This window comes from Lontra canadensis, unplaced genomic scaffold, assembly GCF_010015895.1.
Source record: "Lontra canadensis isolate GAN:19392208 unplaced genomic scaffold, GSC_riverotter_1.0 scaffold5, whole genome shotgun sequence".
Lineage (NCBI taxonomy): Eukaryota > Metazoa > Chordata > Mammalia > Carnivora > Mustelidae > Lontra > Lontra canadensis.
Window position 1 is genome coordinate 39,941,009 of NW_022630999.1, and position 13,772 is coordinate 39,954,780.

General features: G+C 43.7%; 1 protein-coding gene across 1 annotated transcript in view; it reads right to left on the reverse strand.

Moving 5' to 3' along the window:
• MARCHF3 (membrane associated ring-CH-type finger 3) overlaps nucleotides 1-11,173 on the reverse strand; it is a 141,588-nt gene extending 130,415 nt beyond the window's left edge. The window contains exon 1 of the mRNA XM_032851953.1: nucleotides 10,966-11,173. The gene's annotated coding sequence lies outside the window, so the exon portion shown is untranslated. The remainder of the gene's footprint in view (nucleotides 1-10,965) is intronic.
• Nucleotides 11,174-13,772: the final 2,599 nt, after the last annotated feature.

Consider the following 13,772-nt stretch of genomic DNA (forward strand, 5'->3'; position numbering starts at 1 on the left):
AAGGAACAAACAAAAACAAGTAGACAGGCAGGTAAGTTATACAAGATTATGGCAAATACCATAGAGGAAAAAGAAAAATGGAGCAGAGACAGAGGATGGGGGAAGGCTCCCCTCAGTAGATCAGAGGATGGGGGAAGGGAGGGGACTGTGAAGGGGAGCCCTGAAGGGAAAGAATGGAGCCACAGGAGCTAAGGATGTGTGATCCAAATAAAGGGTGCAGCAGCTGCAGAGGGTCACAGGTGAGAATGAGACCAGCTTATGTGGTTGGAAAACTAGTGAGGGCAAAGGGGTAAGTAATGAGGTCACAGAGATGGGCAGAGGCCCAGCATGCAGGCAAGAGTAGTCTTGGGACAGTCTTCCAAGGTAAAGAGAAGTCATGGAGAGGAGGGAAGGGACCCGGGGAGATGAACCTAAGTTTAAATCCTACCTTAACCACTCAGTAGCTAAGTGAGCTCAGCAAATGACTAGCTCCTCTTGGATGCTGAATTCCTAATTTATAAAAGGGCACTCAATAAATCACGGCCAGTTATAATCATTGGTAATTATCATTATTGTTAATGCTATGATATGTAAATAAGGTTAATAAAAAATGTTTATATTCAAATGGACAAATACTGCAAAATAATATATCCAAAATATAGAATTGAGAAATCGGCAAATTGTTTTAATCTTTTTTATTCAGTAAAGATCATATACTTATTAAGTACAAATAGACATAAATTAGTACATTTGAATTCATTAGGGTTTATTGTGATTCTAATCACAATAATTATTGATCTTGGCTTGATTTCTCTGGCCTTAATTAGTCTGCATTGTGGCCTTGCTCTCCCTGTCAACCTAGCCTAGCCATTTTGTGTCCAGAAATGTATAGCATTTCAATGGTACCTACCAGCTACACAGTAGTCATACAGGGAATTTCGGAGTTACTTTCCAAGTCATGATGTATAGTAGACACTTACATTTATTGCCATCATCTATTAACCCTTCACTCCCAACACACACTTCTTTTACTAACAGAATCCTAATTTTGTTCAAATTCACCTCTCCCTTCCCTCAAGCAATGATGGAGAACGTCTTGCTAGTGGCCGATTTTGAGATGGAGCATGTGATACTGTTCCGATCAATGAGATAAGAAGACAGGTCTTTTCAGACTTTTCTTAGTACTATTTAATCTCCTTCAAAAAAGGAGACCCTGGGAGAGGGTGGTCCATTTTCTGTGCTCTAGATATTGTCATGTCCACGAGTGACATCTGAGCAACTGCAGCCATCTTGCCAAGAAGATAAGAACCAGTGTTAGAGTGAAGTGGTCCCTAAGGATGACAATGGAAGAGAGATGAAAGGAACCCATATCCTTGATGATGTAATTGTGCCACTAAATCAACTCATCCTGCTGTCTGCCCTACTCACATGAGATAACACACTTCCTTATGGTGTAGGTCAATGTGAGTTGGTGTCTTGTGTTGTGTGTAGATGTGGACCACATCTGGCACATTTCCATTTGGAAACATCACTTGTTTCTTTGTCTCTGGGAAGCTCTAGGAATGGAATGAGGACTTCTGAATCTGGCTCAGCAAGCTCCAAAATTCTGGATGTGGGGTGATATAGCATTTTAATTTACAACACTGGGATAGTCACCTGGAAAATCTCAATGGGAAAACAACCCAGAAATAACAATAGGAAGATGATGCTTTGGTCTAAGTAGCTGGTACCACATAGTCTACCTTTGACTTTCATTTTCCAACCTGCCTAGTTTATACATTTTTCCCTGAAGACCAAAGTGAGCTTATGCTCCTCACTGGGCTTATGTTCCATAAAGCTTCCAATTCTGAGCCCTGACACAATTACAAGAATTCCATTAGGGACCTCGTACGACTAGCACAGATCCCAGGCACAGGTCAGATACCAAGGATGAAGAAGCAGCCTCACACTCCACTGGGACAAGAGGATTAAGGGGCAGAAGCACTCCAGAGAAGAGGTGCAATATTATGATTTATAATCAGGAGACAGACGTGCCTAGAAAGGAAGGGGGAAATATCACAAGCGTAATAGGACATTTGGCTATTTTTGTTTCAGCTATGCAGAGTTATTTTAAAATTGAAAATATTAGGGACCAGTAAAATAAAATATCCATCTTACCAAAAGAGCATAGCTGCTAACTGACCGTAGAGGGAAAGGTCACAGTGTGATTACTGCTGGCAGAGTTGCTGGTGGGGGTGGGGAATGAGGTAAAATAGAAGATCGCATGAATGTCCAATGGTTCACAATAAGCAAAAAGCAGTATGGCTTGAAACCAAATTAGCTATTCCAGTCTAATAAGTATTTTTCCTATAAGAAAATTATGGAATTATAAATTTAGCCCATTAAGGGAGAGCAGAAATTATAAGGCACATAGATTTCATAATTTTGTACAGTATTTGAGAAACATTACTTATCAAATGGGGTAGACATTATAACTGGTGAAAATTTGCTAAGAGACCATAATTAAGACAGAATAGCAAATGGTGCCTTAGCTCTTGAAAGGGTCACTATCAGGATTCCACTTAACATCTTCATTACTGATCTGCTGTGAAAATGGAAATGCATTCAATGTAAGGATGGTGTCTAATTGTGAGATGCTGTCAAGGGCTGGAAAGTGGTAGAAAAATATCTACAGCCGTGAGAAACAATGCAACATAAGTAGGTAAACCAGACTAAACCATCTGAAACACCAAAAAATAAAAATTAAGTAAATAAATGAAGGAGAGCTACCTGAAACTCACTGGCCAGAGTTCCGAAGGGAAAGGAAAAAGTGACATTGGTTGATGTTAGCTAGAAGGCAATGAATGACCCAGCCTCAAAAGAAAAACAGAACAGATTATGAACTTATCAGCAAACAATGCATCACTTTACATGGTCTATCTGTAAAGATATCAGGGGGACCCTGCTCTTCTTTTTCCTATTCAACATATACCTGTTGGGGTATTTGTAGAAAGCTTCATCTCTTTGGTTGTCATGAATATGTATGTCTCTTGCTAGCAGAGGTTTGTGATTTGTTTCTTAATGATATAAAAAATGAGCAGAGGGCAGTAAGAGTGATTAGGTAAGGGGGGAGGCTGTCACTGGTTGGTAAAAAACTGAGGTTTTGTGAGGCTAATTCCATCTGCGCTGTGTTTAGAGTGTGTAACTGGGATCTTCTCTTTAGCATTGGAAAAACATACTGGCATGCTCTAGCAAAGTCTTTTGAAAATGGTAAAAAATATGATTAACTCCTGCAGGGAAAAGATTAGTGGGAACATTGATTCTAGAGTTCTTACCTGAAAGGAAGGGAAAGAGAATATTAAAGAGAGGAAAACATGAGTGGGGGGTAGGACTACATGAAGGAGAAAAGTTCAAATCAGGGAATCTTAAGGCTGAGAACTTTCTGGCTGTGAGAACCTCAGTGTATGTAACATATTCACAGAGTGGAAAAGGAAGATTTGCTATATGGGATGCTAAAATGTGGATCTGAGAAAATGCCAAAGAAAAGCAGCACAGGGAGAACCTCCACTGGTCGTAGGGATGGAAATGGGCTCCACAGACGTCTGCCTCCCCGCTGGTGGACCGCCCCCCGACATCCTCCTAGCTCCCAGCACCCACATGAAAGCAGAAGCCTTGAGACAGGCAGGGGCAAGTGATCCTCACTTGCAAGATCCAAAAGAAACCAGTGAGTCCATGACCTCATCTAGGATTGCTCATCTTCTCTGATGCCTTGAACATCTAAATAACTTTTAGATGTAATCACTCAGTTTTCTAATGATATTTTCTTGGCAGGTACAAGAAGAAAGCACCTATGTTCACTGAGGCTTAATCTCCCACATGAGACAGAAAATAAGGGTGCTTGATCTCTTGCAGTCATTTGAAGTAGGTTAAGCTCTAACATAAAAGGATCATCCTAAAGGCCCTGACCTCAGGCAGTTATGCTTAGTTTGGCTGCTCATAAACTCCACCTGGACACATGGTCTATGCAGAAGTTCAGTTAGCCACTCAGAGGAAGAACTGAGGTGAGAACTTACCTAAGCCATCAGATGACATCATGTACACAACTGTATGGGGGATGCTTCTTAAATGAAAGATTTAGAGATGAAAAATATTATAAAAGTTCATCTTTGAAATTAAAAATCTGTTGAAATTTTATTATTATTATTTTTAAAGCATCACTCTCAAATGTCAAATTTCCCTATTATGCTCAGTTTTGGTTATCTGCGGCCTGTCGGCCCAGCAACCATCTTGTTTCTCCATGGCCCCCAGACCTCCCAACCTCCCACAGCCAAAACTAGCCAGTTGGCTGCCCAGGATGGCCAAAAAAGCCAGTACATTTGAGACTTCCAAAGATATGCAACTCAGGCTGCCCCAAGCCTCAAAGTGGGGCCCATGAGTTAGATGCCTATTCAAGATAGGATACAAGGAGTAAGAGAACAAAAAAGGGAATCAGGGGACAGATTAAAGGCCAGAATAATGGAGGAGTGGGTGGAGTTGGAGACATTTCTGAAGACATCACAAGAGGAGGCAAGGCAGGAATGGAGTAGAGGGGAACTATAAAGATGAAAGATCAGGATGACAATTACATGAAGCCCCGAGACGGGGGCTAGAGCCAGAAGTCTGCCACTAGGATTCAGTTATCAATCAACTGATATCAATCAACTACCATTTCAGCTGATGGTGAGTATCCTTGTGCACATCCTTTGAAGGTCTTACAAGTGTTGTAATTCTTTGTAGCCTCTAGTGCACCTAGCAACTATTTCTTACATACCCTTTCTTGAGAAGCTCCAAGATGAGAGGTATGGGCCCTGCCCTCCAGGGGCTCCCACTCAGGAGTGGGTGGGGTTACAAGAGATGGTTCTGCTGACAGTGTACAACCAGCCCAAAGAGAGACACGGAAAAGCTTCCCAAAGGCGCTAATACTTGAACTGCATTTGGAGTTAGTTAAGTAGAAAAGAGGTACTACCTATGATAGGTACTCAGTTACTGTTTGTTCATTAATTTTGATTTGTATTGGTTACCTGGAAAATTGTTCAAGGACTAGGAGCTAGTTCTTATCACCACTGTTTTTTTTTTTTTTAAGATCTTATTTATTTATTTGTCAGAAATAAAGAGCACACAAGCAGGTAGAGGAGGAGGGAGAAGCAGGGTCCTCTCTGAGCAGAAAGCCCGATGCAGGGTTCGATCCCAGGAACCTGGGATCATGACCTGAGCTGAAGGCAGAGGCTTAACTAACCGAGCCACCCAGGTGCCCCAACACCACTGTTTTTATTACTGTCAATGAAACAGATAAATCTATCCATTTTAGTGTCTAAGAATATAACCCGAAAAAATACTATACCTTACCTTTGGCTGAGATGGGGAGTGCACTTATAATTTTTCTAATTATGAGGCATCTTCTTGTTCTACTTATCTAATAGGAAAAAGTTTTAAAAGCTTTTGAAAAGATCACATTTTGCTCACTTGAAATATGTCTGTATATTTTAGCATAAAATATACTTGGCAGCTGCTAACACAATCGGATGCTACGCCTTGCAAAAACTTGATTTCTTTTTAATCAAATTTTTAGAACCATACTGGGTTTCTTGCCAGTGCTACAATAGTGAGCAATAAATACATCATTAGATCAACGGCATTCTGATGATGGATCACTCCAAAGATACTTTCAGCCAAAAAGAATAAGCCCATAGTCTCACTGTGCAAAGATTCATAAAATATTGTTTAAAACATAGATACTCAGTTAATATAACAGGGAAGAAAACATTGCAAAATAGAACATGACGGCCTGGGTTTATAATGTAGCAATATTGATCATGGATTTTCCTAAGTACTCTAGAGCAGCCACAAGATTATATATGCCTCTGATTAGACCCAGAGATAAGAAGGGGAAAGTTATAAAAAAGGAAACTAACCAGAGGAAGGCCTGCTGCTATAATAAATTATTTAAAGCAAGCAGGGCGAGCGGGTTGTGAAGACAATATAAAACAGAATCCAATGCCCCCAAGAAACCCCAAACCATCAGCTCCTCTATAAATTTCTTACCACGCTGTCTGGGATTTAACTGGAGGTGCTTCTTTTCCACCACTCTCCCCAACCCTTCCAACCCCAAGCCTTCACATTTTGTCAGTTCCTTTCTCAGAGCTTAACATTTGTTTTTCTTCTGTAACCAGGGATGCTGTCTTCAGTTATATTTCTCAGCTTGTATCTAAAGAGTGTCTGCAAGGCCACAGACAAGTGCATCTGTCACTTCATTCATCTGGATCTTAAATTTCCCATGGAAACTATAAGCTTGGAATACCTAATATGACACACTTATCAACATGACTTTGATAGTCTTCTCTTTTCTTTTTCTTCTTATTGTTGTTGTAGTTAAATCCACAAAGCTCAAGCTAGGGTAAAACTTCTAGAGCTCAGTGACTGTTCCATATTAGAGGATGTGACTAGGCCCCAAATACTATGAAGTGAAGGTAGAAGCCTGATTAAGGGCATGTTGGAAGAAAAATAGTCAAAATGGCTAAAATTTTAGTGTTAGGAGATGTTCAAGGAGTAGACTGACTTGAAAAGTAAATATTTTATAGGTAGATTTTTGCCATGGAAATAGGGGTGGAGAAAGAAGGGTAGAAAACTGGAAAAGAAAAGCCTTTGTCAAATTCCTTTGACCAAAGAATTTTGTCAAGACTATGCCATGGCCAAAAAAAAAAAAAAAAAAATGTTGCTTAGAAACTTGCAGTGACCCATGGCCCAGTTTCAAGAAAAGTAGCATTCTACCATAGTTTTTTAAGTAGGCACACAAATCCCATTGTACAGTCAGGGGCTTTGATTATACGTTAGGCTTTTAAAATTTTCTAGGTCCATTCTTCATGCAGAATCTGGGCAAATGAAATATAAACAATTCTATTCTGCCATTATAAAAACATTACTAGCAGCATAATAGTACTCAATAGGCAACATGGTACAGGTCTAAAATATGAGTCCAAAGAATTCTACATATAGGCTTTCCTGCCATTGTGCTCTGTGACCGTTAGCAAATTATTTGCCATTCTGGGTCAAGCCTGGCTGGTTAAGGTTAGGGTCATTGAACCAATGATCATAAATGGGGGTAAACTTTATAAAGAAAACTATTTGAAGGTCACATTTAATATAAAAATAAATTTGAAGAAAGAGGTAAAGAAATTATAGATGATATGAATGACTAAGCATAATTCTATCATGTCACCAGGATGCTAAATAAAGATAATTCAAATGCAAGGCCAATTTCTCAGTTATTGGTGTTATCTTTGAATGTGAAAGACAGGACCTAAATATTATCATTCTTTTGTGGCTGCTGTTTGCTCATCTGTAACAAAGTAGGAAAAGAATCATTGTACTCAAAGGATTGTTAAGATAAGTGACCTATAAACATGCCTGCCAAGTGCTCCTTAAAACAGAAATTGCTCCGTGAAAGTCCCAGTAATGATCCAGTGGCCTGGAACAATCCAAGTTCAGTGTCCCAGCCTCTCCACGTCTTTTTGTCATCAGGCAAGTAAATATTCCAGACACTTCTGACCTCTGAGAAGTCAGGTTTTTTTTTCAAGTACACGGATGATAGAAAGGGGGAATGGGAACAACTTCTTCTGATAGATCCTTTTTCATTAAAACCTTATCGAGAAATTTTAAATTGAGAATTATGCCAGTCTGAAATGGGAGAATAGACCCCGAATGTCAGTATTCAACTATAAATAAAAACTGACAGGCAATAATTAATAAGTCCAAATTCCCACTGATTTAAATAGAGAAGAAGCAATCAATTTTCAACCCATCTCTCCATGATGCTGAAAGGTCCATCTATCCAATTAATTGGACAGCTCAAAATACTTCTAAGATGAGTTGAAGAAAATGGGAACACCCAGGTCTTGGGATAGTCGGCCCAGGACACCTTCCTGACCAAGAGGCAAATCAGCTACAGCTTCTCAAGGAGATCCTTGATCTTGGGTAAATCTGTACTAGTCCTGCTGAGGTTCTAATCTCTAAGCGTGGAATGGCTTTGGAGTCAAAAGGGGCTCCTGAGGACTAAGATTCTTCTATTCTCCAGTGAGAAATGTCCGACCATATGAGTTACGACTGGCAAAGTCACCTCAGAGCATCCCAGAAACCCACTGGACTTGGAATACACAATGGAGAGACTAAGACTGGGGAGGTCTCAAAGTACCTTGCCCCTCCAGAGAGACTTCCTTAGAATTGGGATTAACCTGGAACAGGGATAGTTTAGGATTCAAAAAACACTTCTGAACACAGAACCAAAGGTGCCATTGTTGAGGACAGAGTGTTAGAGTGTTACCTATAAATTTCACAAGGCTGGTAAATGCCACTTGGAAATACCAGACAAATTACTTGTTAAATTAACCCACAGAATATGATCATTCTTTTATACCGTAAATACCATTTCAATGTTTCTCAAAATATGGTGAAGGGATCCCTAGCATCAGAATCACTTGGGGAATGCCTGTTCAAAATACAGATTACTAAACCCCACCCCAGACTCCTGAATCAAAACCAAGAGAACAGAATCCAGCCCACAAACTGAATTTCTAAGGACCAACACAGTTGATTCCAATGATCCATATCAACGCAGGAGAATTATTTTGTCTTTTAGTCCATCAGAAATTTAAAGACACTCACAGATTAGGGAAATGTGTATTTTCCCCAAAATGTTTTAAGTACCATAAAAATGAAAACAATATTTCTTGTGATGAGTTCTTGAGAACCATTCCAGTTTATTCTGCCCACATATAATAAATAATAAACACCATTACTAAAATGTAATTATAAGCATAAAATAATTGGGGAAAATATCAACTATGCTTCTCAAAAATATTGCCTTTATTTTGTCACCACAAGTAATTATGTTATTAAAGGAATTTATAGTTTTTTTAAGTATCAGTCACTTGGCTGCAGGAACTTATTAAGCTGTTATACTCCTCCCCATACCCTTTTAGTCATCAGAATTTTTGTAATAAAGGTTTTTTATGATTTCTTAAACTATAAATTGTGAACCATTGCAACTAGTGATTAGGCTAAACGTGAATTTATATCCAGGTTATAAATTCCTAAAAACATGTTTCATTAGAATTACTAAGGCAGTCTCAACTCTAGTAGATTAAATAGCCCCTGCGATAAAGCTCTGTTTACTTCTATTTAGGATTTTTTTTTTGGGGGGGTGCAAAACAATTCAGTTTTAATGCATTCTCTTAAGAAGCAAAAGAAAACAGTTTCTGATATACATGCTACTGCAAAGCAGTAAACCAGTGTTGCATGGTAGTGTGACAAGGACCACATTTCTTTTCTAGAGGGATTTTATTTTTTTTCTCTTATAAACTCCCTTTCCCCAAACCATGGGTATAATTATTTCACGAAACGTAGTTTGCCATTCCTGAAGAGTCAAATACTCTATTTCTTTCTCACCAAAAATCACAAGTTTAGGCAGAATACTGAACGAAAATAGAACTTGAGAGGCAGTCTTTGTTTGTAGCATGTTGTTCCTACTAAGGGTCGCCCCCTGCCCATGCTCCACACTAGTGCTCCAACTGAAGTGACTCAAGTGTACATGTTATGTTTTAACAGATGGGCCGGCTGGCGGCTGCTGGGCTGTAAAACAGGAACTCAGAATCTGCACCAGAGTGGTATTGAACTGAGTGCTCATAAAGTTCATGGACATATACACTGACCTAGACAGACCAGGCAGATACAGACATGCATACACACATGCTCATCATACACTCCATAGATCGGAGGGTCTATCTCTTCAACCAGAACAAGTTCAAGGCTGTTTCCCCTTCCATATATTTCTTATACACCAATCAATTTTACACACACACACGCACACACATGCACACGCACATCTACATATGCATAAAGCATGAATAGTCATATCATATCTTTCAATTCTCATATTTTCAAAGATGAAAACATTCCCAAATTGTGTACCCAAGTCTCTAGGACGTTCAATAAGCTCTTATTCACATCCAGTAAAAATTACAAGAAAATATTATATTTAATTATATTGAGTCCACACATAATATAAACTACATGTATGTAACTGCCCTCAGAAAAGCCAGCTGCTTTGACCCCTTATCATTATGACAGAGAAAGGAAAAATATCCCAGACTGGTCACAGATGAAGTGTCAGGTTTAACCTTGAATCCTGTGTTGTCAGTTCCTGTCACAACTTCATCACTTGAACACCAACCGACCAGCCTGGTGGTCCCTTTCAGGGTCTAGTCTAGGATTCTCGCGGGCTTCCTGCACTGGGACAGACAGCAGCTCGCCCTGGTCCTAATGAAGTCCTTCGGACACACCTTGCAGGTGATACAGAGGTCCAAGAAGCTCATGAGGGATGTGGATACAAGTGCTAATAGAAAGTAATTACTTTACAAAGTTTAATATCCGTGCTGTCAATGCCTTTCAGTAACTGCAAAGCACTGAAGCCCCGGCTGCAGAACCTAGCTAGTCACTTAAGTTCTCTGACCGCTGAACACCCACCCCGAAGACGATGGTCACTGGCTCAGGCTACGGCTCAGACACCTCTGCCGGGTCGCCGCACCGTCTCCGGCGCGGGTAAATTTTCCAGAAGCCGGTCCTCAAGCCATGTAGTAACTGCTGTCCGTACACGACTAGGCACGGAGGCCGCCCCCAGCGCGCGTGTCACCGCCGCAGAGGGCCAGGGGACGCGTCCCTAGGCCCCCCTAATGATGGCAATTATAACATGCCAAGTTGGTGAGAACGCGGAGCCGGGTCCCGGACCGAGTTGCGACGCTCTGAAACAAGTTCGGGAGTGGGGACACCGGCAAGGAGGAAATTCCGCCTGGCCCTGACCTCCCCACAGCGGCCACGCTCGGACGGACGCACCGACGCCCGCCAAGACCCGTCCAGTGCCCCCGGCTTGCCGAACAGCGCCAAGAGGAGCCTCTCGCTTTGCGCGCGGCCACTCACCCTCCTCGCTGGGTCCAGATCCAAAACCGACGCCCCTGCTGCGGGTCCTGAATCCCAAGTTGCCCCGAACCAGCGACTGCTCTCGTTCTAGAGAACCCTGCACACTGGTTCGGGCGGGCACCTCCGAGAGAGCACGACAAGCCCGGCGGGCGCCCCGGCTCAGCAGCAGTCCGGAACGCGTTGACAATTCATGGACCTGCTCAGCGAATGAGGCGGACCGCGGGGCTGAGGCTACCGGGCTCCGGAGGGAGGCGGGGCCGCGCGGCGGGCGAGGCGGAGCCAGCCCCTGGGTCGGCCCCGCCGGGGCGGGGCGCCTTTAACCTGTGACTGGCGGAGCCTGCGGCCAATCGCGATGACCTCAGGAATCCGGGCGGCCGCTGGTTGGGCTGAGCGTCCGGCTCCGCCCCGCCGCCGCCGTCCAATCGGTCGCTGCCGAGGCCTGGCGCGGAGACGCGCCAGCGGCAGAGAAGTTGGCTGCGGTGGGCCGCCTGGGCTGGCTGGCGCAGTGGGGGCAGCTGCGCGGGGATTCGGGCGTATTGGGAGGGAAGTGGCGGCCCCAAGAGACCCTGGCTGAGAGAGGCTTGGGGCCACCCAGACCCCTAGGGGTCACGGCGTATCGGCAAGCTCTGGAGGGAGAAGCCCATCCGCGGCGCGAACAGACTCCGGGTCGACAACGCCCACACCTAGCGTCCGCGGGAGGCGCCGAACTTGGCCCCGAGGGAGCCCCAGCACTGGGAAGAAACCGAGACCCAAAGAGGGTGAGTCCCGGGCCGCATCACCCAGTCACCGTCGGAGGCCCGGGCCCGAAACTGGAGCTCCAGGCTGTCTGGAAGAGGGTCTGGTTGCGGTTTGGTGGTTCTCTCCGAAATGAAACTCGGACTCCGCGGACCTCCTGGAAAGTTCTTACACGTCCCCTCCTCAGCCCTGCTTTCTTACCGCCAGCAACGGGAACCTGACCAAGCGCCTAGGCTCCCTTCCCAACTCATACCGCCTGAGTCATTTGACAGAACCGGGGCGGGAGGGCGAAAGGGAGGCTCGGGTGCTAGACCGCAGCGGAGGCCCCCCAGACCCTACCTGGGGTCGGTCTGCCCGGTGGATAGGCAACCGCAGCGCTGCTCCTCCTGCTGCTCTCTCCTGGGTCCGCCGGAGGGCCCCGGAACGCTCCTCCTCGCTGGCAGGAACGCCTCGGAGCGAGCCACGTGGGTCCCACGGTGTAAGCTCACGGCCCCTGCCCCTTCCGAAGTCCTTGCATCGAGCTCAGGGACCTCCCTAGCGGCGGGCACTGGAGGAGCCTGAGCTCCCTAGGCCAGCCGCAGCTGAAGCAGGCCCTGTGGGCTCTGGCCGGCCGCGCCACTGCGGCTCCTTTTGTGGGCGGTTAGGTTCTTTAGCCTGTTTTTACGCCCGGACCTTGGCCACAGCATACACACATACGGAGCTGTGGGTGTAACAAGCCAAAAAGCAAAGGGTTGGGTGTTGCTTTCAGGTTGAGGCCTAGAATGTTATCAGGCTCCAGACAGTAGCTTTGGGTGCATAGCGGCCTCTGTTGTACCTGGAACTGCGCCTTCCATAAGTAGGCACTCAAACCATGTTAGTCAGTTCAGCAAGGCAGGAAAAGGGTCAGGCTTTCTGGTGCCCCAACACATTCCTCACTGAGCGTTGGCTCCCTCAGATTCAGAAGTCCTGAAGGTTTCAGTTTCTCATGTGTGAGGGACTACGGACTTTTACAGGTGTTATTTCAGTGGCAGCTTGGCCCTCCTAAGGACATCCTAAGGACCTCCTTAGCTCTCACGAGCAATTTCTGATGAGAATCCCTGGCAAGAAGGAAGGCAAAAGGGCTATAGCTGAAAAGGAGTGAAATGGGAAGGCTACAGCTCAGAGGTGAGCTTGGGCCTAGTTTGAGTTTCAAGTGGTGGCTCCTCAGCTTCTCTTCTCAGTGGGGAAAGGTCCATAAGGCAGGCTGTCAGGCAAGAAAATCAGGGTCTGGACAGTCCTTAGTAGGCCCTGGAAATTTACTTGTGATGCACAAATTGCATGTATTTAAACACCTCCTCATTTAGTGGATCAAAAGACAGGTACAGACAAGGGAGCCCATTCCATTCAGTTTAAACAGTTGCTTACCATACTGCTTTGTGTCTTGAGAGAATGGCATTTGCCCACAAGAAATTAGCTGTAGACCACCTGAATGGAATACACACCAGGTCTCTGCCTAGGTTGGGATGGGAAGATGATGGGAAAAATGTCTTTCCTTGGATCCTTTTTTTCCCCCCACTCCCGGATAGTTTGCCAACAGTGTTTATCATATTAACACCCTGTGAAGGTCTTTCACAGATGCTAGTGATTATTTTAAAAATCACCTTGGTAATAGGAGGCAAACATTGGCTGTTGACTGTACTTGCTATAGTATTTATGTTAGATGATGAAAAAAGGAAATAGGAAATTTCTTTTTATGAAATAAGTTAGAACTAGATGAGAAACTTCTGTTTCCTGATTTCCAAGGTTTTCCGTCTGTTTGTTTCATACAGATGTGATTATCCATGGGTTCTTAGACAAGTAACTGGTCTCATTTTCTTTTATAGAATGGATGACATGTAAGAGCACGTCTACACTCATTCACATTTTCATTACCGTCTTCTGTTTTAATTGGTATTTGACAAAAGTTTATCACTCTGGTACAGATTTATTCCTTTGGCTGTCATTCTCCCAATGATCTCTTGAATTTCAGCCATCTCCATATTTTACAAGAGAAAAGGAGATCTATTACTTGTGTAAGAACTCATTATAGTCCTATCTGTATGAAACAAACAGAA